We start from the raw sequence: 25,969 nt of genomic DNA, 5'->3' as shown, positions 1-25,969 counted from the left end.
AGCACGGAGACTCGTATCAGACAAACCTGGGTTGAAATCTTGCCTCTGCATTCATTGTACCTGTGACTAAACGGGAGCTATAGGACTCTTTACCAAACCACTTGAACACGTTCAAGTTGCCTGGTGTTCATAGAGGGCTGTGATGAAAAACAGCAACAATAGCTAACATTCATTCAGTAGTTTCTATTCTCCAAAAACTATTCTAAGCACTCTACATACATCATCTATCTCTCATAATCACCCTATGATGAACATACAGTTATTATTATTGCCATTTACCGGTAAGGAAACTGAAAGTTTATTTAAATAACTTACCCCCAAAGTTACACAGACAGCAAGTGGCTAGTCAAGAGTTGAATCCAGTTGTCTGACTCTCAATTCAAAGTGTGAATATTTTTTATGGTGATATATTCTGCATTTAGTAAAATGCTACGTCATAAATGAACTGCTCAATCAGTACTGACAAACACAAAGCAATACATAGAACGTTTTTATCACTCTGGAAAGTTATCTTGTGCCCCTTCACAATTAACCCTTCTCCCTCCACTGTAAAGCAACCGTTGATCTGTAATCTAACGTAAGTTACTTTTGCCTATTCTAGAAATTCATATAAATAGGACCATACAATATGTACTTTTCTCTGTCTGCTTTCTCTCACTCAGAAAAATATTTTTGAGATTTATTCAGTTTGTGGCATGTACCAAAATCTCATTCTTTTTTATTGTTAAGTATCATTCCACTGAACGGATATATTAGAGTTTAATTATCCATTTTCCTTTTGATGGACATCTGGGCTATGTCTAGTTTGGGGCTTCTCAAGACCTATGGAGGGTCTGTGATTTTACCCGATGTGTAAGAGTTTAGCCTGTCATGGTTCTGTGGACACTGGCTGAAGATGTGAGACCCCTGGTTCAGAGCCAGGTACAGCAGGCAGCACAAACATAATGTTTTCTCAGAGCCCCCTCCTTACCACCCCCCTTGCTCAAGTCCAAGGTGGTGACAGAGAGCAGACCAGGTAGATGGTGCATACACAATGGGTTTACATTAGAACTTTCAAACTCTGAGCTCAGGGAGACTGAATCTTTTATAAAGGATTTCAAGCAAAGCTACCTGACCTTGGTTCCAGAGGGAGATATTACCTTTATTACACTGGCTAGTAAACAAACCATCCCTACGCTTCTTGACGATATGCTATCTGTATCTTCCAAGGCCACTGACTATATAATAATACCTTGAAAAGCTAACCAGTGCACCTGCTCTCAATATAGCAAAGGACACCAATAGAGGATCGTCCCGCAATAGGGCAATTATGAATAAAGCTGCTGTGAACATTTCTTCACAAGGCTTTTATGGATATGTGTTTTTATTTCTCCTGAGTAAGTACTTAGGAATAAGAGTTGCTGTATTATAGGCTCATGCATGTTTAACTTTTAAAGAAGTCGCCGTGTTCCAAAGCAGTCACACCATTTTATTCTAATATCAATGTATAAAAATGCAGGTTTCTCCATATCTTCTCCAATATTTGATGTTATCAATCTTTCCCATTTTATCCATCTGTATTAGAACCTCACTGTGGTTTAATTTGCATTTCTCTGATGAATAATGATGATTTTCATTTTTTTCATGTGCCTACTCACCATTTGTATTAGACCTAGTAGTTTCCCTTTGCAAGCATCTTGGAAGTTCAGCATCCCAGGCTATGCAAATTCTCTACCAGAGTAGTACAAAAGTCCATGAGGCCACAGGGTTAATGCCTGAATGATGGTCAAATTATATTATTTATTTTAAGAAGGGGTTGAAGCCAAGATGGTGAAGTAGGAAGACCCTGAGCTCACCTCCTCCCATTAGCACATTAAAATTATAACTATTTACAGAGCAACTATCAATAAGAACAATCTGAGGGCTAGAAGAAAAGATTTTCCACAACTAAAGATATAAAGAAGGAATCAAGGGACTTCCCTGGTGGCGCAGTAGTTAAGAATCCATCTGCCAATGCAGGGGACACGGGTTCGAGCCCTGGTCCGGGGAAGATCCCACATGCTGTGGAGCAACTAAGCCCATGCGCCACAACTACTGAGCCTGCACTCTAGAGCCCGTGAGCCACAACTACTGAGCCCGCGCACCACAACTACTGAAGGCCGCGTACCTAGAGCCCGTGCTCCACAACAAGAGAAGCCACCGCAATGAGAAGCTCACACACCACAACGAAGAGTAGCCCCTGCTCGCTGCAGCTAGAGAAAGCCTGCGTGCAGCAATGAAGACCCAACACAGACAAAAAGATATATTAATTAATTAATTAAATTAAAAAAAAAAAGAAGGAATCACAATGAGACAGGTAGTAGGGGTGGAGACATGGTATAGTCAAGACCCACACCCATCTGTAGGAGGCCAACGAATGGGAGGATAATCGTAATTGCAGAAATTTTCCACAAGAAGTAATGGGTCTGAAACCCACATTGAGCTCCCCAGCCCGGGGTCCTGCACCAGGAGGATAAGTCCCCGGAACACATGGCTTTGAAGGTCAGTGGGGCTTGTGTATGGGAGAGCCAGAGGACTACAGGAAACAAGAGACTCTGCTCTTAAGGGGGATGCACAAAATCTCACACACTCCAGGACTTGGCACAGAGGCAGTAATCTGAAGGAAGCCTGGGTCAGAACCACTTACTAATTCTGGAGAGCCACCTGGAGAGGCAGGAGGTAAATTGGACTCCCACAGGGAAACAGATGCTAGCAGGAGCCATTCTGGGGAGATCCTTCTCCCATGAGGGCACTGATGCTGCAAGTGCCATTTTGGAATCCTACCGTCTAGGCTATTCGTGCTGGAGGCTTACTCGCCTACCAGCTGGTAGGTACCAGTCCCAGGATTCACCAGGCCAAGCAGCCAGCAGTGTGGGGACTTGGCCCCACCAACCAGTGGGCCAATAGCAGTCCCAGGAGCCCGGACCTCACTGCTAGCCACCCTGGGACACAGGCCACCAATGGCCTGAACCAGCCCTGGGACTCCCCAGGCCACACAGTCATTTGCACTGGGACCCAGTCTCATCCACCAGCAGGTCAGCAGACTCCACACGAAGCAGTTCCTGGCAGCCAGCAAGGTCAGGGCCAGCCCTGCCTACCAGCATACCAATGGTAGTCAGCCCTGACACAACAGAAGGGCCCACCCAGCCTACACAGGGAGGGCACCCTTAGAGCTCTGGTGACTATAGGGGAATGTGCTACTGGGTCCCACAGAACATCTCCTACACGAGGCAACCTAGCCTTACACCTAAAGGATCTAGGAAAAACAACAAACAAAACCTAAAGTTAGTAGAAGGAAAGAAATAATAAAGGTTAGAGCAGAAAGAAAGGAAATACATATTTAAAAAAACCAATGAGACTAAGAGCTGGATTTTTTAAAAGGTCAAATTGATAAACCTTTGACCATACTCATTGGGAAAAAGAGAGGCAGGGCCCAAATAAATAAAATTAGAAACGAAAGAGAAGTTAAAAGTGACACCACAGAAATACACAGATCATAAGCAATTGCTAAGAACAATTATATGCCAATAAAAGCAACAGCCTAGAAGAAATGGATAAATTCCTAGAAATATACAATCTCCCATGGCTGAATCCAGAAGAAATAGAAAATATGAAGAGACCAATTACCAGCAATGAAAATGAATCAATAATTTAAAAAAAACCTCCCAAAAAACAAATGTCCAGGAGTGGACTTCACAGTTGAGTTCTACCAAACATTTAAAGGAGCTTTAACACCTAATCTTCTCAAACTTTTCCAAAACATTGAAGAAGAAGAAATGCTTCTGAACTCATTCTATGAGGCAAGTATCACCCGGATACCAAAACCAGACAAAGACATCACACAGAAAAAAGAAATTTACAGACCAATATCATTGATGAACAGAGATGCAAAACTCCTTAACAAAATGTTAGCAAACCGAATTCAACGGTGCATTACAAGGATCATAAACCGTGCGCAAGTGGGATTTATCCCAGGGATGCACAGATGGTTCAATATCCACAGGTCAATCAATGTCATACACCACATTAAGAAATTGAAGAATAAAAATCATCTGATCATCTCAATAGATGCGGAAAAGGCTTTAAACAAAATTCATCATCTATTTATGATAAAAATTCTTTCAACAAAGTGGGTATAGAGGGAACATACCTCAACATAAGGCCCATTTATGATAAACCCACAGCTAACATCATGCTCAACGGTGAAAAGCTGAAAGCATTTCCTATAATATCAGCAAAAAGACAAGGATGCTTACTCTCACCTCTTTCGTTAACACAGAATTAGAAATCCTAACCACAGCAATCAGATTAAAAATAATAATAGTGATAATAATAGAAAGAAGTAAAAGGAATTCAAAGTGGAAGGGAATAAGTAAAACTGTCACACTTTGCAGGTGACATGATACATAGAAAATCCTAAAGATGCCGCCAAAAGCTATTAGAACTAATTAATAAATTCAGTAAAATTGCAGGATACAAAATTAGTATAAAGAAATGTGTTATGCTTCTATACACTAACAATGAGCTATGACAAAGAAAAATTAAGAAAACAATCCCATTTACAGTTGCATCAAATAGAATAAAACACCTAGGAATAAATCTAACCAGGGAGGCAAATGACCTGTACTAGGAAATCTATGACACTGATGAAAGAAACTGAAGATGACACAAACAAACGGAAAGGTGTACCATGCTAATGGAATGGAAAAAACAATACTGTGAAAGTGATCATACTATCCAAGGCAATCTACATAACCAGTGCAATTTCCATCAAAATGGCAATAGCATTTTTCATAGAACTAGAAGAAATAATTCTAAAATTTGTATCAAAACACAAAAGACCCCAAATAGCCAAAGCTGTCTTGAAGAAGAAAAACACAGCTGGAGGTATCACACACTCTGATTTCAAACTATACTGCAAAGCTACAGTACTTAAAACAGTATGGTACTGGCACAAAAACATACACATAGATCAGTGGAACAAAAGAGAGAGCCCACAAATAAACCCATGCTTATATAGGCAATTAATCTACAACAAAGAAGGCAAGATTATACAAGGCAAGAAAAATAAACTTCTCTATAAATGATGTTAAGAAAACTGGACAGCTACATGCAAAAGAATCAAACTGGACTACTCTCTTACACCATATACAAAACTAAACTCAAAATAGGTTAATCTCTTGAATGTAAGATCTGAAACCAGAAAACTCATAGGATAAAACATTGGCAATATGCTAACTCTTCCACATTGGTTTTAGCAACATTTTTTGGATATACCTCTTCAGGCACATGAAACAAAAACAAAAATAAAGAAATGAGGCTACATCAAACTCTAAACCTGTTCTGCACAGTGAATGAAGGTATTTTAAAAAAAGGCCGCCTACTGAATGGAAGAAGATATTTGCAAATAATATATCTGATAAGGGGTTAATATTCAAAATAAAGAGCTCATACAACTCAACATCAAAAACAGACAAACAACCTGATTAAAAAATGGGCAGAGGACCTGAATAGACACTCTTCCATAAAGACATACAGATGGCCAACAGACTCATGAAAAGATGCTCAACCTCACTAATCGTAAGAGAAATGCAAATCACAAGCACAATGAGGTATCACCTTACACCTATCAGATGGTTATCAAAAGACAACAAATGATAAGTATTGACAAGGATGTACAGAAAAGGGCATCCTAGTATACTGTTGGGTGGGAATGTAAATTGGCACAGCTACACTGCAGTCTTTTTTTTTTTTCTTTTTTTTTCAATAGCCAAGATATGGAAGCAACCTAAGTGTCCATCAACAGATAAATGAATAAAGAAGATGTGATACATACACATACACACACAAAGACAACACACCCAATGGAATATTACTTAGCCATGAACATGAGTGAAATCTTGTAGATGGACCTACAAGGTATTATACTAAGTGAAGTAAATCAGATAGAGCAAGATGAATACCATATGATATCACTTATATGTGGAATCTAAAAAACAATTGAACAAACAACTAAACAGAAACAGACTCAGATACAGATCCCAGACGCGTGGTTGCCAGAGGTGAGAGGGGTGGGGGGACGGCTGAAATAGGTGAGGGAGGTTAAGAGGTACAAACTTCCAATTACAAAATAAATGGGCATTAGGGGTGAAATCTACAACCTGAGGAATATAGTCAAGAACACTGTGGTAACTTTATATGGTGACAGATAGTAACTAGACTTCTCATGGTGATCATTTTGCAACGTACACAATATCAACTCATTATGCACCTGGGACTAACGTAGTGCTGTAGGTCAACTATAATTCAATTTCTACATACATGTATATGATTCATTTTGAATTATCATATAAACTGCAGCCATTAAATGATACTTTGCAAGACCACAGCAACCCAAGTTCTAAATGTAGTTGACACTTTGCCACTTCATACATCTTGTAAGGAGTCACTTAGAACATAAGGTCTCTTCGGTGGTTTCTAAATGAGCTAGAGGAAGCAGTTTATAAGTTGTTTAAACCGTATTCTCCTAAGGTCATAAACTTTTTATAGGAAAAAGTTATGTGCAGTTTTTTTTTGTTTTTGTTTTCAGTGTGATGTTAATCCTTTCATGCCAGGCGGGGACACTTCCATGAGTCACTGGTTCGAATCCCAATGCTGCTAGACACTAGCCAAGTGACTTTGGGAAAGCCACTCATCAGACCGCTATGAACTTTGCTTTTATCTTTCCATTCGGGCGACTATAAATATTATCAGCTCTGCCAACTCTGCTGAGTTGTAGGGATGATCAAATGACACAGGGGACATTAAAACAATGGAAAGACTCTAAAGTGCGTCTCATAAAAAAGATAAATCAGTACCCAAACACATGGAAAAAAATATTTCACCTTGCAAGTTTTCTAAGAAGTGCAAATCAGAAGAGAGGTAACATTTTAGTAGTTTTGCCAGTGGCTGAATAAATTAGTACAGTCCTTTCAGAAAACAGTTTGACAATACATTTCAATTCTCCGGAAAAAAAATTTCTACTCTGAATCTGTAATGATAAAAATAGGTAATGTGTATTTTACTATTGCTTCTCTAACGCTCCCTATACGTCAGGCATTGTACTAAGCGCTATACTTGGACAGGTGGCCTTGAGCGATGAGGGGACTAGGGATGCCAACCCTTCACACAGTTGAAAATCCGCGTGTAATTTATAGTCGGCCCTCTGCATCCGTGGTTCCTTGTCGTCCTGGATTCAACCAGCTATGCATCATATAGTAGCCGAGTGTTTACTACCGAAAAAAATCTCCGTATAAGTGGATCCACGTAGTTCAAACACATGTTGTGCAAGGGTCAACTGTGTAAGCTTACTTAGTGCTTCTCCTCAAAACACAAAACTGTCTTTGGTTATTATCATCATCTACGTTTTACACATTAGGAAAGAGGGCACAGAGCTGCAAGCTCATTTGTGCTCGGCTTCATAGCTAGCATGGGGCAGGAGGCACAGTTAAATTTCAGGTGATTTGGTTTCAAAGTCCTCACTCTTTACTCCTCCATTTAATAACTTCTGGAAGTTCATCCTCAGAAAGTAACCCAAAATAAGGAAAGAGCAAGAGGTCTTAAGAGGTCTTCTGCATGTGTTTTGTATATACTTGCCAATTTTGGAAGTGATGTAGGTAAAGATTCAGCAAGTGATAGCAAATAAAATCTTTCGACTACTACATATTACTTAAAATAACCAAGAAGACTAACAAGTACGGTACTTATGATCCACAAAATTAAAAAAAAAATTAAAAGATATCTCAATTTCTTATTATCACCATGTTAGGGTTATAAGATTGACAGAATTTTTGGTTCTGCCCATGGTAGCATTCTAAGGGTCCTCAAGAACTATAAAAGTGGTATGCAGAGGTCTCTTTCTTATGAATGGCAAGACCAGGGTCAGGAATCCCAGTGACATCATCCCAAATTCTTTCTTTCCATGAGTGCTAATGAATAGGACAGAGCCAATGAGATAGAATTCACTATTTTAATAAAAGTTTACACACTCTGGTGTCAAAATCAGAAGAAAGTTAGACACAGGTGAACAATCAGATACGCTGTCCCCAGAGAAGGGAAGTAAGGTTTTAGAGGAGCACGTGCTCTTAGTTGATTACATTGCAAACTTTCTCCATCAGAGGACTGAAACCCCTTTCAAGGACAATGGCTTTTCCTTTGGCCATGTCCTTCCCTCACTTATGGGTAGGAAAGCAACTCAATGATTTAAAGATAGACAGATATACACTCCCTCCGTTGGCCAAATCAATAGAAGACAAACCTACAGCCCAGAGCTCCTTCCAGACACCCAAGCTTAGAGCAGACATCCAAAAAAAAAACAAAAAACAACAACAGAAGCCTGTGGTCACACATGTCACTTTTCTTTTCTTAGGTGCCACAGCAGTGGCTGGTGCTGTATCCTGAATGTTGTGGCATTACACCATGTTTGCTATGAGGTGTCTACCCAGGAGGGCAGCTTAGAATGGAAGAAACAAATAGTGACAAAAGCCTTTTGAGGTGGCCAGATGTGGGTATGAATTCTTTCTGACTGAGTGACCATGAGCACGAGGTGGGATTGAGCTCCCTAAATCCTGGCTGCCACTTCCTGCTTGGGCAACGTGTACCTTCCCCTGCTTCCATTTTCTCATTTATAAAACAGTGAAAAAAAACCCCAGCTATTTCAGAGGGTGTTGTAAGGATTAAAAGAGTTAAGATTTGTTTCCTCTTCCTCAACTAAAAACTGAGGATAAGGAAAAGGCAGTCTCTTCAGCAAGCGGTGTTGGAAAAGCTGGACAGCCACATGTAAATCAATGAAGTTAGAACATATCCTCACCATACACAAAAATAAACTCAAAATAGCTTAAGGACTTAAATATAGACATGGCACCATAAAACTCCTAGAAGAGAACATAGGCAAAACAAAATTTCTGTCTCTGACAGAAATCGTACCACTGTTTTCTTAGGTCAGTCTCCCAAAGCAATAGAAATAACAAATAAACAAATGGGACCTAATCAAACTTACAAGCTTCTGTACAGCAAAGGAAACCATCAACAAAATGAAAAGACAACCTGCATACCGGGAGAAAATATTTGCAAATGATGCAACCGACAAGGGCTTAATTTCCAAAATATACGAACAGCTCATACAACTCAATAACAAAAAAACGACCCAATCGTAAAATGGGCAGAAGACCTAAATAGACATTTTCTCAACGAAGACATACAGATGGCCAACAGGCACATGAAAAGATGCTCATCCTCGCTAATCATTAGAGAAATGCAAATCACAACTACAATGAGGTATCACCTCACACCAGTCAGAACGGCCATTAAAAAAGTCTACAAACAACAAATGCTGGAGAGGGTGTGGAGAAAAGGGAACCCTCTCGCACTGTTGGTGGGAATGTAAATTGATACAGCCGCTATGGAGAAGAGTATGGAGGTTCCTCAAAAAACTAAAAATAGAGTTGCCACACGAGCCAGCCATCCCACTCCTGGGCCTATACCCAGACAAAACTCCATTCGAAAAGATACAAGCACCTTTATGTTCATAGCAACACTATTTACAATAGCCAGGACGTGCAAACAACCTAAATGTTCATCGACAGATGAATGGATAAAGAAGATGTGGTGTGTGTGTATGTGTACGTATATTTGCTGTACAGCAGAAATGAACACAATGCTGTAAAAGCAACTATACTTCAATAAAATTTTAACAAATAACATAAAATCGATAACCAACAAGGACCCACTGTAGAGCACAAGGAACTGCACTCAATATTTTGTAATAACCTATAAGGGAAAAGAATATAGGTATTGAGGCTCATTATCATTTATGTCAAGTGCTTAATCTGGTAGCTAGCACATGGCAAGCATTCAATAAATATTAATTATTATAATTACTTTTCAAAAGACTCTCAGAATGAAAACCTTAAGCGTAAAACTTGCAAAAAGCTAAAGCTTTTGTTCGTTTAGATGTGTATTTGTCGACTCTTTTGCAGGATGAGAGAGAGTCATTTAAGTACCTAATAAGCACTGACTATTTTATAATTTTTATTACTAAGGTTTTGGCCTTGGATCTAATTTCTTCCTCATAGCATGCAAAATGCAGCAATTCTTCAGTTATGAGAATAAGAATAATCAACAGAGGGAAGGATGTGGTCAAAGCTGGGAGGCCGATGCATTCCTTAGTCCTCTGTTCCTGTGATATTTTTAAAAGGCAGGGAGGGCTTATATATTACAGTTTATTGGATTTGGGGGGTTTCACATTTTTACTTAAAATGGAGAACTTGTCAACTCAGATAAATGCAGATCTTGCTATTTTCTTTCAGGGTCTTGTAGATGCCAACCTAATGGACTTATGAAACATTTAACACGTGCATTGCAATAAATCCTACGAAACCCCTGATTCAATCCATTTGCCCAGGCTGATTGTCCAAACGAGAGATTCCGCTTCGGTGCTCGTGAAGGGCAGCAAGCTGGGCTCCCCAGGAAAACAGAGGCACGTACTACCTGCCCCACCTCTCCCAACTTGATCAACTGCATTGATATATTTTGTGCAGATTTTTGTTTTATGCGTGGCAAGTAAAATTAGTTCCTCAACAACTACTTCTGAAACTTCTACTCTATGTCTGACCCGAGCTGGGACTGGGGCTACAAAAAAAGGCATAAACAAAAAAGTGAATGCCTGGTTTCACTGAGCTTGCAGCTGAGTACAGATGGAACACCATGTACAAAGGCCCTGTGATAGCAAGAATCCAGGTGTCTTTACAAAACTAAAGGCAAGTCAGAGCTGCAGCAGAATGAGACGGGGCCCTGCCACAGGGGCCCCTAGAGACCGTGCTGAGAGCTTGCCTTCTTCTTAGGAACAATGTACGGACACTGAGATGCCTTAAATATTGGGGGTAGCAGGATTAGTCTCGCAAACATTGCTAAAAATAGCACCAATTTAGGTTTTGAGCCGTTCTTCAAATTCAACAGCACTTCTGCAATCTCAAAACTTGTTCAAGGAAAGAGAAAATCTGTTGACATACAGTCCACGCCGGAGGCATGATTTATGTAGGCATGTTAACAGCCAGGCCGACAGATACTTGAAGTCCAATAACTATTTGTCCTAATGAATTTTGTACACTTGTATCCACAGAAGAATTGCTTTGGATTAGCTCTTGGCATAGTTTTCATTTGATTTGTCCATGGTTTCTTCAAAATTTAATTCTAAAATGTAGCCATTTGTTACAGACTTGCCAGAAACTTGCTTGTGACAGTTGCATTTTTCTCAAATGAAAAAAGCAATAGCATCTTGTAATTCAACATTTCCCTTCCATGGCAAATTGCCCAATTGTACCAGAGCATCAGACCACTTTGGTAGCTCAGTTTATAACTGCTACCCTGATATTGGTATGCTCTCCCTTAAAGGTATTATTTTGTACTTCATCCGGTTTCGCACGATTTCAATCTCCACCATCTGTTTCGATAAGGCTGCAGGACTGTTTGCCCTGCCCTAAAAGGGCGGGAAGTCCCATGGGAAGGAGATACATTCCAAGAGAATCTTATAGTCCTGGCTGCAATTCCCTGTTGTAAAATTATGCTGCCTCTGAGACAGGGAATGTGATTCTGTGTCTTTTTTCTTGGTACAAGCTACTAACTTTTCATCAATATAACAAAGTTTGAAAAATACTGCCCTATTCTGAGCTCAGGAGAGGAGAGAAGAAACAAGGTCAACTCACTTCTCCACTGCAGCTGTTCCTAAGCGAGGACCTGAGGGATCAATCCAGGATCATGATCAAAGATGTTCTACAAAAGAGCCCTTATGGGGCTGGGTGTCAGCAAGTAAGGAGACTGCTGTAGGAACAAAAACATAAAGTGACCCGCAAACGAGGGTGTGCCTATTCATGTTCCAAGAGTCTAGGAAGGGAGCTGGGCATCAGATGAGAAAGAGCACAGGGAGAAATCATCCGCATTTATCACGTGGTTGACCCCTCTGAGCCACATCTTCCTCATCTGTATAATGGGTATAATAACCCCTTGCCGACAGTCAGGGCTGTGGTGATGATTTCTATCTTTTCCTGGAACAATTTTTGACTGTTGTTTTCTACTTTAGCCTCCTATTTGCTTTTTCCACAGCACTAACCATAACTTGGAATTATTTTATTCATCTACTTTTGGTTTTCCGCCTTCCTCCTGGGCTGGAATAGAAGCTCCCTGAAAGCAGAGCCCGTATCTTCCTCCCAGCTCAGTTGCTAGCCCCGTGCAGGTGCTCGACACACATCTGTGAGATGAACAAATGAGGAGGGAGAGAATGCGTGAAAAAACAAATGCGTGCCGTTAGTTATTGGGATTATTTTTCTCGTTAGCCAATACGCTCTCAGATACGTCACGGAATTGCTCCGAAGTTTGGTTTTGTTTTAATCTGTAAAAGGAGGAGGATGCGCGTCATGTTTATTCACCAGGCTGATAGGGGCATCACACTGGATGATATAAACACATAAAAGGATACTGATCCGTGTACAGCACTTTATAAGGCCAAGGATGTTTAAGGCAAAGGAAGAACACAGCTGAGTATGAAAATAAAAAAGGATAGGCAATTTGAGTCATGGGGGAGATGCTTTTTTTAAACAAAGCCAAAGGTAACTTCAGTCACCACAAACATCCATCACAACGACGGCGTGTAAACCCACTGCACACAAACTATTACCACTGGGCACCGTTCTATTGAATCCTTGCGAGCCATCCCATGTAGTAGGGACTACTGTTATCCCCATTTTACAGATGAGCAAATAAGGGGCTGAGAATGTTTCAGTGACTTGCCCATGGTGACAGAGTAAGGGAAAGAGCTGGGATTCACACCTGGGCAATTGGACTCTTCAAGTCTTAACCATTTTTCAAGAGCTAGTTAGCGTGGCTTCATCAGGCAGCTTGAACACGTGCTTCTACATAATAGAGCTATGAGCACCCAGGAAGGCAAACACATACTATTAGACGATGAGGAAATGGGAAGTCTTCCCGTGTGGTCACCACATACCTGATCTAGTGTGACTGGCAAAACTAAGACGAAGTGAGAAGTCTCTCTCGAAAGTGTTATCTGGGTTTCTGTACCTGGTAGATATTTATCTTGTGAGCATATTTTTATCCTCTAGAAAGGTGAATGTGGCCGCATATACTGTAAAAGCCTAAAATGGTTTTGGTATCCATATTTCTCTTTGGAAGAAGTAAAAGGGGGGGAAAAAAAGAAACACCTGTATTACTAGAAGTGCTTCCTAAGGAAAGCTATATTCCAATCCAACTCGCTTGAGGATACTTGATTAAGTCATGCAACAGCCCTTTCTTATACCTACTAAAATGCCTGTAAACAGCCCATTTATAATACGTATATTGCTTAGAAGAGGCACTTTGCTTACAAGGACTGTTGCTGAGAAGAGGTTGAAGCATTAATTCCCCTCATTCGGGAATTCCTTCTCATCAAGTGCGTAGCCTGACAGACTTTACGAAATACGGCAAGGCCATAACTCCAATTTTTAAAGCCACTGCCTACTGGAGCTAATGAGGAAGAAATGACACACAGCTCAGATAATTATGCCTTCTAACACTTATGCAAATGCTTTTTGCCTGGATGCCCCTGGGCTTTCAGCTTGGTGTTCCACAATTGGGCTTGATTCTGCATAGAGTCCAAGCCAGCTCCTGTCCATGCCGTGGCGGCTGTACGGCAAGAGGAACCTGAGGAAACATGGCCTGAGCTAAAATGGGGCGCTGCTGAAGACCCCCCTTTATGCTCTGGAGGGTTGGTGGCAGAAAGAAAAATGCGTTTCCTGCAGGGTCCACCGATAAATATCTATTTGAGAAGGCTGACGGTAGCCAGCCTCTACCTTACACGTCTGGTCAAGATTTGAGAAAATGAGCTTTACGAATTTACTGCTACGCTTGCAATATTTCATAAACCTGGCCTGTCATCCACGACTCTTATGCTTTGGTTGTATGGACACAGTGGTGTATGGCAATATTCTTATATATTCATATATTACTGGAAGCCACAAAGCTCTTACTCTTTGCTTTTAAGAAGTTTGTAAGAGAACACTAAAAAAGTAAAATAAAATTAAAAGATGGACTTGAGTTTTAAATCCAGTATCATGTGGTCAATACGAGGCTCTGAGCTTCAGAATTGGAGTCCTGGACGATTCAAGACATACGGCGCATGCCGTACGCAAAAGAATCAGGATATGGTTAGATATAAGTTGGTCTCCTCCCTCAACCTGTAATAAAGACAGTTAAGAATGGAAGATGAAAAGAAAGAGACTTACAGGGGAAGCCTGTAAGTTGCATGCGGGTGTGTGCCCCTGGAAAGGGTCCTGGGCTCCAACACCTCCCCCGGCACAGTCTCAGGAGGGCTGTAGAAGCCATCACAATCAGAGCTGAGCCTGGAGAAGCCCTGAAGCCAGGATCAAAAGTCCATGCTGTGCTCACCTCCACATCTCCACTCCTAAGGGATGGTAGCGCATTCCTGTATAAGGATTCCCAGACAGGAAGAAGGCATGGATAGATGCCAAAGGCCCAGAGTAAAGAGACCTCACAAACAACTCCAGGTTCCCATCCTTGACAAAGTCCTCTGTAAATGAGGTTCAACCACACTGACTGGGTGGAATGGACAACTCTACAAAGATTGCTTAAACTTCTAAAATCACTGAAATGGAGGGGCAAAACAAAGTTACAGGAAACAATAACAAGTCATATTTTTTTGCACTACTGGTTTGGTGGCCCGAGAGCTGTACTTACTATAACGTAACCATAGGAGAGGCTGCAGTGTCAGCGCTCTCAGAAGCGAGGCTGGTCACATCTTGCTTATCTTCTGTCAAACTTATCAAGTGTTATAATTGACACATTTAGCCCATTGAAAACAGGCTATCTTTTTGTTCTTAAATTCCTTTAGAAAGATAACTTTACTGGTTTTAAAATAATCAAAGAAGATAAAATTTCATATCTAAGTGAATTAAAAATAAAGCCAGAGAAATAACATAGCATTTAATATGACTTAATGTTCCACTAAAGCCTTTTTTCATCTATTACGTATAGGAATCCAAAGTCATACCCATAATCATCTTCCACGGACATGGGACTTTTATTCTGAAAAGTATTTAAAAGAAGTTTTCCAAGAACAAGGAAGACTTCAGATGTGAATTCAGATGATTCTAATTTGGGGAATACTATATTAATTAGCATTTCACCTAGCTAAATTCTACTAGTAAATTCACCCAAAGAGCTGCTATAAAATGCTGTACCACGTCCACAAAGCCTTTCTGAGATGATTCTGAGACATTTAATACTTATTTAATGTTCATTTTAAAAATGAATGATTTAACCTAAAAAAATCTAATAATTTGGCTTATATTTCCAGTTCCCACCCAGATAGAAGCCAGTCATTGCAGAGGCAGGTAGTGGAAGACTTAAGGATGATGGTAGGAAGAGAAACACCAAGCAAGATGTTGATGTCCAGAGATAAGGCCGAGAATCAAACATTTAACAAAGAACCATATTAACGCACAATCCATAACGGATGCTCCAGGCAGATTAAATCATAATTAATCTTCGCTGAACCTCGGTTTAACAAAGCACAGAGGAGTAAAAATGCATTTTACCTTGCTTCTCATCAAAATGGCTTCAAAAAGTCTTAGAGCAACAAAGGGTGAGACATTATTTGTCTATAACATTTTGTTGTGGATTCCTTAATCATGCTGAATAAATTAGGTCTCACAATACAACGTCTATTTAACAATTAAAGGTCAATTCAGAATAGAATAATAAAATGACAGGGAAAACTAATTAGTAGAGTCAAATTTTTCCACACATATATTCTCAGAGAACTTGACTCACTTAAGTCTAATTCCTTTGTCCTGATAGTTTAAAAATTATACAGGCTCAACTGGGCCTGGGTCCCAGATGAGGATAAGAGACTTTAGAAATACATGCTTTATTCACTAACAGCATTTATTAACAGGATTTTGCCACCCCCAAGAGAGTGACCTTTACTTAAACTATTAGCTTTGACAAGTGAGGTGAAAAGAAAAACACAGCTTAAGGATACTGACCTCCCAGAACGTGGACATTCACCAGACTATACGCTTTGGCCCTTGCTATCTTTCCACAGTAAATATTCGTTGATTAGGGACTCAAAACAAAATCATATTTGTTTACTGTGTGAGTTGAAAGCACTAGCAATGGAATACGTCTTTTTACAAAAAAAAAAAAAAAACCCACAAAACAAGAAATATGTCACCAATTTATTCTTCCTCTGTCATCTCAAAAGGAAAACAAATCTCTGAAAGTCAAGTTGTCCCTTCATGGAATAATGGATTTCTAAATGCTGAGTTATTTGTTTTCAGCAAAGAGATAATTCCGCAGAATCAGTATTCAGAGTGGCATTTGACAGGACCGTAATGTTAGTTAGACAAATGTCTGTATGAGCCGTAAGATGTGACAGAGTGATAATTTTTACGGACGGCCATAGGCAAGCACATACAGATTCGGCAAGCACATTCAGATTCTCGAAACCTTCTGAGTTCAAGGAATGGGTCTGGGAGCAAAGACCTTGGGGATGCTACTAACCACATAGGGATATAGCACATCAGGGATAAAACTGTACAAAAGTTGGGACATGAGGTACTCAGCAAGTCCGAGCTCCTATAACGCTTGGGCACGCTCTACCTTATGATGCTGAAATTCCATAAGCTTGGACCCTCATTCCATTCATAGCATAAAGCTGAAAAACGCTTGCCTACAAACTTTCCGACACCTTAGTATACTGCTATGCAATGCGTGCCCCAGTGAAAATCTCTGGTATGTATTTACGTGCTTATTCAAATCCCTGGCTTTATTTTCCTCCTAGAATTTGGTATACATCCTGATTTTCCATAGGACTGACATAAGGCAATAGGATCTTCATGAAACACCACCCTGCTCTGTAACTGCTCTCAGCCCGGAAGAGCAGATAATTGCCATTACTGAGCTATTACTGTGTCCTAGTATTATTTTAGATCCTTTTTTTTTTTTTAACATCTTTATTGGAGTATAATTGCTTTACAATGATGTGTTAGTTTCTGCTGTATAAAAATGTGAATCAGCTATACATATACATATATCCCCATATCCCCTCCCTCTTGCGTCTCCCTCCCACCCTCCCTATCCCACCCCTCTAGGTGGTCACAAAGCACTGAGCTGACCTCCCTGTGCTGTGCGGCTGCTTCCCACTAGCTATCTGTTTTACATTTGGTAGTGTATATATGTCCATGCCACTCTCTCACTTCATCTCACCCTACCCTTCCCCCTCCCCGTGTCCTCCTGTTCCATTGATCTATATTTGTGTTTTTGTGCCAGTACCATCCCGTCTTGCTTACTGTAGCTTTGTAGTATAGTCTGAAGTCAGGGAGCCTGATTCCGCCAGCTCCGTTTTTCTTTCTCAAGGTTGCTTTGGCTAGTCGAGGTCTTTTGTATCAAACAGTGACAGTTTTACTTCTTCTTTTCTGATTTGGATTCCTTTTATTTCTTTTTCGTCTCAGATTGCTGGGGCAAAAACTTCCAGGATTATGTTGAATATTAGTGGTGAGAGTGGGCAACCTTGTCTTCTTCCTGATCTTAGTGGAAATAGTTTCAGTTTTTCACCATTGAGAACAACGTTGTCTGTGGCTTTGTCATATATGGCCTTTACTATGTTGTAGTAAGTTCCCTCTATGCCTACTTTCTGGAGGGTTTTTATCATAAATGGGTGTTGAATTTTGTCAAAAGCTTTTTCTGCATCTATTGAGATGATCATATAGTTTTTCTCCTTCAATTTGTTAATATGGTGTATCATATTGACTGATTTGCATATATTGAATTCTTGCATTCCTGGGGTAAAACCCACGTGATCATGGTGTATGACCCTTTTAATGTGCTACTGGAACCTGTTTCCTAGTAGTTTGTTGAGGATTTTTACATCTGTGTTCATCAGTGATATTGGCCTGTAGTTTTCTTTTTCTGTGACATCTTTGCCTGGTTTTGGTATCAGGGTGATGGTGGGCTCATAGAATGAGTTTGGGAGCGTTCCTCCCTCTGCTATATTTTGGAAGAGTTTGAGAAGGATAGGTGTTAGCTCTTCTCTAAATGTTTGATAGAATTCGCCTGTGAAGCCATCTGGTCCTGGGCTTTGGTTTGTTGGAAGATTTTTAATCACAGTCTCAATCTCAGTGCTTGTGATTGGTCTGTTTATATTTTCTATTTCTTCCTGGTTCAGTCTCGCAAGGTTGTGCTTTTCTAAGAATTGCCCATTTCTGCCAGGTTGCTCATTTTATTGGCATATAGTTGCTTGTAGTAATCTCTCATGATCCTTTGTATTTCTGCAGTGTCAGTTGTTACTTCTCTTTCGTTTCTAATTCTATTGAGTTGAGTCTTCTCCCTCTTTTTTCTTGATGAGTCTGGCTAATGGTTTATCAGCTTTGTTTATCTTCTGAAAGAACCAGCTTTTAGTTTTATTGATCTTTGCTCTTGTTTCCTTCATTTCTTTTTCATTTATTTCTGATCTGATCTTTATGATTTCTTTCCTTCTGCTAACTGCAGATTTTTTGTTCTTCTTTTTCTAATTGCTTTAGGTGTAAGTTTACGTTGTTTATTTGAGATGTTTCTTGTTTCTTGAGGTAGTATTGTATTGCTATACACTTCCCTCTTAGAACTGCTTTTGCTGCATCCCATAGGTTGTGGGTCATGATGATTTCATTGTCATTTGTTTCTAGGTATTTTGTGATTTCCTCTTTGATTTCTTCAGTGATCTCTTGGCTATTTAGTATCATACTGTTTAGCCTCCGTGTGTTTTTATTTTTTTACAGATTTTTCCCCTGTAATTGATATCCATTCCCATAGTGTTGTGGTCGGAAAAGATACTTGATACAATTTTAATTTTCTTACATTTACCAAGGCTTGATTTGTGACCCAAGATATGATCTATCCTGGAGAATGTTCCATGAGCATTTGAGAGGAAAGTGTATTCTGTTGTTTTTCGATGGAATGTCCTTTAAATATCAATTAAGTCCATGTTACTTAATGTGTCATTTAAAGCTTGTGTTTCCTTGCTTATTTTCATTTTGTTGATCTGTCCATTGGTGAAAGTGGGGTGTTAAAGTCCCCTACTATGATTGTGTTACTGTCAATTTCCCCTTTTATGGCTGTTAACATTTGCCTTATGTATTGAGGTGCTCCTATGCTGGGTGCATAAATATTTACAATTGTAATTTCTTCTTGGATTGATCCCTTGATCTTTATGTAGGGTCTTTTTTTTGTCTCTTGTAATAGTCTTTATTTTAAAGTCTATTTTGTCTGACAGAGAATTGCTACTCCAGCTTCCTTTTGATTTCCATTTGCATGGAATATATTTTTCCATCCCCTCACTTTCAGTCTGTATGTGTCCCTAGGTCTGAAGTGGGTCTCTTGTAGACAGCATATATACAGGTCTTGTTTTGGTATCCATTCAGCCAGTCTGTCTGGCTGAATTTAATCCATTTACATTTTAGGTAATTATCAATATGTATGTTCCTATTACCATTTTCTTAATTGTTTTGGGTTTGTTATTGTACGCCTTTTCCTTCTCTTCTGTTTCCTGCCTAGAGAAGTTCTTTTAGTATTTTTTGAAAATTTGGTTTGGTGGTGCTAAATTCTCTTAGCTTTTGATTGTCTGTAGAGGTTTTAATTTCTCTGTCGAATCTGAATGAGATCCTTGCTGGGTAGAGTAATCTTGGTTGTAGGTTTTTCCCTTTCATCACTTTAAATATGTCCTGCCACTGCCTTTTGGCTTACAGAGTTTCTGCTGAAAGATCAGCTGTTAACCTTATGGGGATTCCCTTGTATGTTATTTGTTGGTTTTCCCTTGCTGCTTTCAGTATTTTTTCTTTGTATTTAATATCTGACAGTTTGATTAATATGTTTCTTGGTGTGTTTCTCCTTGGATTTATCCTGCATGGGACTCTCTGTGCTTCCTGGAATTGATTAACTATTTCCTTTCCCATATTAGGGAAGTTTTCAACTATAATCTCTTCCAATATTTTCTTAGACCCTTTCTTTTTCTCTTCTTCTTCTGGGACCCCTATAATTCGAAGGTTGGTGCATTTAATGTTGGCCCAGAGGTCTCTGAGACCGTCCTCAATTCTTTTCATGCTTTTTTCTTTATTCTGCTCTGTGGTAGTTATTTCCACTATTTTATCTTCCAGGTCACCTATCCGTTTCTCTGCCTCCGTTATTCTGCTATTGATTCCTTGTAGAGAATTTTAAATTTCATTTATTGTGCTGTTCATCATTGTTTGCTCCCTAGTTCGTCTAAGTCCTTGTTAAACGTTTCTTGTATTTTCGCCACTCGACTTCCAAGATTTTGGATCATCTTTACTATCATTACTCTGAATTCTTTTTCAGGTGGACTGCCTATTTTCATTTGCTTGGTCTGGTGGGTTTTTACCTTGCTCCTTCATCTGCTGAGTATTTCTCTGTCTTCTCATTTTGCTTAACTTACTGTGCTTGGGGTCTCCTTTTCGCAGGCTGCACGTTCGTAGCTCCCGTTGTTTTTGCTGTCTGACCGCAGCAGCTAAGGTTGGTTCAGTGGGCTGTGTAGGCTTCTTGGTCGAGGAGACTGGTGCCTCTTTTCTGGTGGATGAGTCTGGATCTTGTGTTTCTGGTGGGCAGGACCGCGTCTGGTGGTGTGTTTTGGGGCATCTGTGACCTTATTATGTTTTTAGGCAGCCTCTCTGCTAATGGGTGGGGTTGTGTTCCTGTCTTGCTAGTTGTCTGGCATGGGGTGTCCAGTACTGTAGTTTGCTGTTTGTTGAGTGGAACTGGGTCTTAGCGTTGAGAAAGAGATCTCTGGGAGAGCTTTTGCCATTTGCTATTACTTGGAGCTGAGAGGTGTCCAGTGGACCAATGTCCTGAACTCGGCTCTCCCACCTCAGAGGCTCAGGCCTGACACCTGGCTGGAGCAACACTGCCCTGTCAGCCACAGAGCTGCTAGTCTCCTGCAGAGAGAGTAGGGGTGGCGGCTGTGGCTTATGGTGGGGACAAGGACACTGGCAGCAGAAGTTCTGGGAAGTACTCCTGGGCATGAGCCCTCCCAGAGTCTGCCCTTAGCCCCCACCAAAGAGCTTCTAGATCCTCTTCTTGAGTGCTCTCATTTAATTCCCACAACAACTTTGGATGCAATTAAACTTTTATTATTCCCATTTCAAAGATGAGGAAAGGCTTTGAGAGATTAAATACTGTCTCTCACAGGGGTATTCAGAGATAGCCCTGGAACACAATGCTAGTCCTCTTTCATGCCAAAACCTCTGGTTTCGCACACACTTTGGCAGAGTATTTTCCTGACACCAAGATGGCCTCAATCTCTTTTGCAGAGACATAACTTCACCTATTTATTTTCCTTCTTCTCTTGACCTTGGTAACTCCACAAAAACATATATTTCCCAAAGAGATCGTATGCTAAACTAGTCCCTGTGTCAGCAATCTACTGGCAAGTGTTAAGGGTGAACACACTTACCCAGTGGGGTGGGGAGGGTGGGGGAGCATAAATTCAACCTGAAAGAAAAATCACGTCTGATTTTTCTTCCCATGAGCAACAAATAATCTATGATGAGCTGTCTAAAAATGCTTACTTTAATGTGTGTGTAGTTACCACTATCTCCATGAGAAAACGTAGCTCTACCATGAAGTAGCATGAATGGCATTAGTACCTTTCAGATAGAGTTTGTGTTTTCTGTGAAAACTTACACCACCAATAAACTTGCTCGACTACGTGACTCCTTGGAGGATGGCAGCCAAGATAACCCATGAGCAGGATGGGTCCCTGGCGAGTCTTAATTTATATCAATGACAACTGAGATAAACCACCAGGGAAAGTAGGATGAAGAATGTGTAGCTCTCAAGGTTGAGAGACCTTGGAATTGGGTATCAAGGAAAGTTGGGATGTTCTTAAAATACTGAAGTATGTGGTAGCTTTCCTTGTTTGAAGGAGATTTTAAATGCATATGGATAATTCATAGGAATAAGGATTCCATGGTTGTTCAGGTAAGAATCCATGCACATGTAGCCCAATGTTAAATTATAAAGCATATGCAGTTTATTTCATGTTTAATAATAATTTTTGTTCGACAATTATTCTTCCTTTCATGACTTTTTTTTTTTTTTTTACCATCTTGGGTTTTTAGAACTCACTGTTTTCCCCTGACGCCAGGAATGTGCTCTCTCCAAATAGTTATGGGTCCCGCGACTCATGTTCAAAACTTGTCTGACCGGATGATTGATTCAATGATCTTGATCTCGAATCCTGAATGATCCAAGACTACTTGGAGCTAATACATAGTAAGTAGCTCATGACAGCTGAAGAGGCTATATATCCCAGAAAAAAAATGCCTGCATTTTAGTTTGTGTCCAAATCCTAGGAATGAATATTTTAAGACTTTCTTGTTCTTTAGCAGAGACCAGTCACAGAGAGAGATCTGTGAAGTGGGCTGTTTTCTGCAGCCCTGAGATCAAAGCATCTACTAACTGCACTCCGAGACGCTAGACTCCACGATCGGCAATGCCAGACTACTTAGCCTCTACCTCCTCATCTGGTTGCTTCTTTCCAATGTGCCCATTCTTTTAGTGTTTCAAAATCTGGGTACCAAGCTTTCCCTTACATCACCCACACCCTTAAGCCTATCAATGGCTTTCTTCTCTCATCCACTCTCCTCTTTCATTAAAACAACTTCTCACTGCAAGTATTCTCATTAATACAGTTTAATATGTCATTTCTCTCCATTTTTTCTTTCCCTGTGGCCTAGCAAATCTTACTATGTCTTTTCTCCCACTTTTCCACTTCCAAGTTGAGGTATACCTAAATGTCAAGATTTTTCAAATAGTGTTCTGGGAATACTTCCAAAGCAAATACAAGTTTAGTTGAATTTGGAAAAGAGAAAGTATGAGAAAGAATAACAAACACAGACCATCCACGTTCTTATATCCATTAACAGGAAGAACAAGACACAATGATAGTAGTAATATCGACGTCCACTCAGTATGGCACCTCTTATCACAAGGGAAGTGGTAAGTAAGGAAAGGGAGAGGGGCCTCAGCTAATTTACCGGGTGTGATCATAGGTTTCCCATATGGAGGAAGCATGATATGAAAACATCAACACTTCTGTTTCCATTTTTTGAAGGTAGTGGTTTGGATAATGAGCTTATATGTTTTTATAAACCCAAATTCTTGATAATCAGCATTAAAATGTGACTACAGGTAAAACAGCCTGGGTAGAGTATATACGGAGACTGGAGATGAGCCTTAGACAGAACGATCCTAACGGCCGTCAGACAATTCATTCCACCTTTCAGACTCTACAAAACATCAAATGTCAGAAAGAGCCAAAAAACTGTCACCCATCACTGAGGTACTTGTAGTACGTTTGCATGTCCCCGTCATATAGACAAATTACCCAGATGTCAAGCTAATTTTTCAATTTCTACTTGAAAGTTTGGTGTCACCTATAGGTCTAGTCAACATTGACTGAATCTTCCCCCAACGCTGTAAGGATCCTATTATTGAAAACACTGTTGCTGTACACTACGGGCTAGAGAATGTGGTTAATCTGATATTCCAGTTAGCTGAGTTAGGCATCCAACCGTGCATCATACGGATTTTGTACCATTATTGTTACTCATGTCTCTGTTTATAGCTTATCTCTCCTTTTTCACAAAAAGAAAACTCCTCAAGGAAAAGGCCTAAACTTCAGCATCCTTGCCCCATTCGTGCTGTTTTAGTACCATGTTCTATACTCATTATTCTTCATTAACAGATGTTTACTGAATGGGGGAATCTACAGTACCTGAATGGCCAATATTCGAAGGCCCACAGTGCAAAGAAAAACTACACATGAGTGTATACAATACGAACGTCTCTTTCTTGATCATACTAAAGACATTTTAGGGTTTGTCGTACCTCAAGGGCATCATTACAAATGTTGAAGGCTACTGAAGTATAAAATTGGGGGATGCTAATTAATAGAGGGCTAGGTGATGGTAGAACACATCACACCCTCGTGTAAGACCTCCCACAACTTCCAGTATCCACAGGATAAAGACCAAAATCCACATACATCCCAGCATGGCTTATTCCTCGTATCTCTACACCTGCAGCCTCGGCTCACACATTTATCCTATTCACTGTACTGCATGCTTTTCTGCTTTTCACATCCTAAGAGGCACCATCGTTTTCCTGCTTCGAGCCCTGTGCCGTGCTCTTCCTGCACCACAAATTCTCCAATCTGGTCTTCCCCTTCCCCAACCAGCCAACGTCTACTCACCTTTTGAGAGAGCTTCCGCCTTTAATATGAGTAAAATTCCTTGATTACACGCTGTCGCCTCACTCAGAACATTTACTGCAATTTATAATTATGTATTCATAGCAAGGTCGCTGGAACAAGGTCGATTTTTTCTCACTACACAGCGTGAGTGTGAAAAGCAGCGTGAAAGCAGTGGCATCACCTGGTTTGCTCACCACCAGATCAGCGGTAGCCAGCACAGTGCTTAGCAGAAAGGAGTCGCTCAATATATATTTGTGAACCAATCAGTGAATAAACATGTGATGTCACCTTCTGATTACTGCATAAATATATGTGTGTATACACACACAAACACCTACACCCACACAGGGGTGGCCAAAAAGTTCGTTCGGGTTCTTCCACAAGATGTTACAGAAAAGCCAGAAAGAACTTTTTGGCCAACCCACTATATATAGCATATCATATATATATCTATATACACATATACATATATACAGACACACACATACATACATGGCAAACACGCTCGTGTTTTTTATGTGGAATATTTCTGCGAGGTTACAAACGAGGCTTAGAGAGCATCTTAAAGCATATTTTAAATAGCAGGTGACATTAATTTGGACATTATGAAAATCCATTGGAATTCTCACTACTCTAACCCCAAGTACTTTCTTTCCTTAATCAAATATATTGTTTTCACATTTTCGGTCATTTCTCTGCTGACAGTTAAATCTGATGCTGGTATGAAATTTGTGAGAGACTTTTGTCTATGTGAAAATGACTTTATACTCCTGGCTACAACATGAACTAATATTTACCAGAGACAGCATTCAAGGCAACATGACCTCTTCTGAACTCAAAGCATCAAAGAAAATGTCAATTACTGCTAGATGGACAGGCAGAAAAGAATCCACTCTTGTCTGTACTGCTCTTGCCGCTCAAGTCTTACGTTCCTGTTCCACTTTCTGAGCAATCTAGTAAAATTCAATTTACTTTTTCAATTCGTCTGCAGGCAAGCTTCCTTCTGTCAGCTCTGCAGACATCACAATGCTGGCCACACAGAGTAACAGGAGAAGGACAATGAGAATGAAATTACCTGTGCACTTGCGATCTGTGTCTTCTTTCTTTGACCCACTAATTGTCAACTTGCAGTTGAAGTTTTCCTCCCAGTATTCGGCAAACCATACGTTTCTTCTGTTGTTTTCAAGCGTGCGGGATGTAAAATAGGCATCAAACCCTAAACAGAGTTAAATGGAAAGGTTACTGCTTGCGGGGCACTGCCGGGACATTTGGAAATAAAAATACCAATGATGGTTTTTCTTCGTTTTAGTGGACCAGACGCTTGCTCTTTTGTGTCAATCAAAAAAAAAAAAAGTGAGGAAACAAATACTAATGCTAACTCCTATGGCTAAATCCCTAGTTCAATCTGTCAGGCAGATGTGTGGCCTACAAATGACCTTTCACAATGAACTCTGCATTAGAGACCTTAGCAGTGACACAGTGATCACAACAACCCTCGTATCTCTAGGGAGTAGACTAGGTCTTTATCATCACCAAGATAATAAGTGATCATTTCAGTGCTTACTGTGGACCAGACTCTCTGCTTTACGTAGATTCTTTCATTCA

The 25,969-nt window shown here is 40.2% G+C and overlaps 1 protein-coding gene across 1 annotated transcript in view; it reads right to left on the bottom strand.

Annotated features, from left to right (window-relative positions):
* The window catches only part of GRM7 (glutamate metabotropic receptor 7), a 323,989-nt gene extending 298,407 nt beyond the window's left edge, over nucleotides 1-25,582 (bottom strand). The window contains exon 1 of the mRNA XM_024740677.1: nucleotides 25,440-25,582. The gene's annotated coding sequence lies outside the window, so the exon portion shown is untranslated. The remainder of the gene's footprint in view (nucleotides 1-25,439) is intronic.
* Between the last annotated feature and the right edge of the window lie 387 nt (nucleotides 25,583-25,969).

The sequence above is a fragment of the Neophocaena asiaeorientalis genome, unplaced genomic scaffold (genome assembly GCF_003031525.2).
Source record: "Neophocaena asiaeorientalis asiaeorientalis breed wild unplaced genomic scaffold, Neophocaena_asiaeorientalis_V1.1 scaffold325, whole genome shotgun sequence".
Lineage (NCBI taxonomy): Eukaryota > Metazoa > Chordata > Mammalia > Artiodactyla > Phocoenidae > Neophocaena > Neophocaena asiaeorientalis.
Note: the sequence above shows the minus strand (reverse complement) of the source record. Positions and strands in the feature narration are given on the sequence as shown.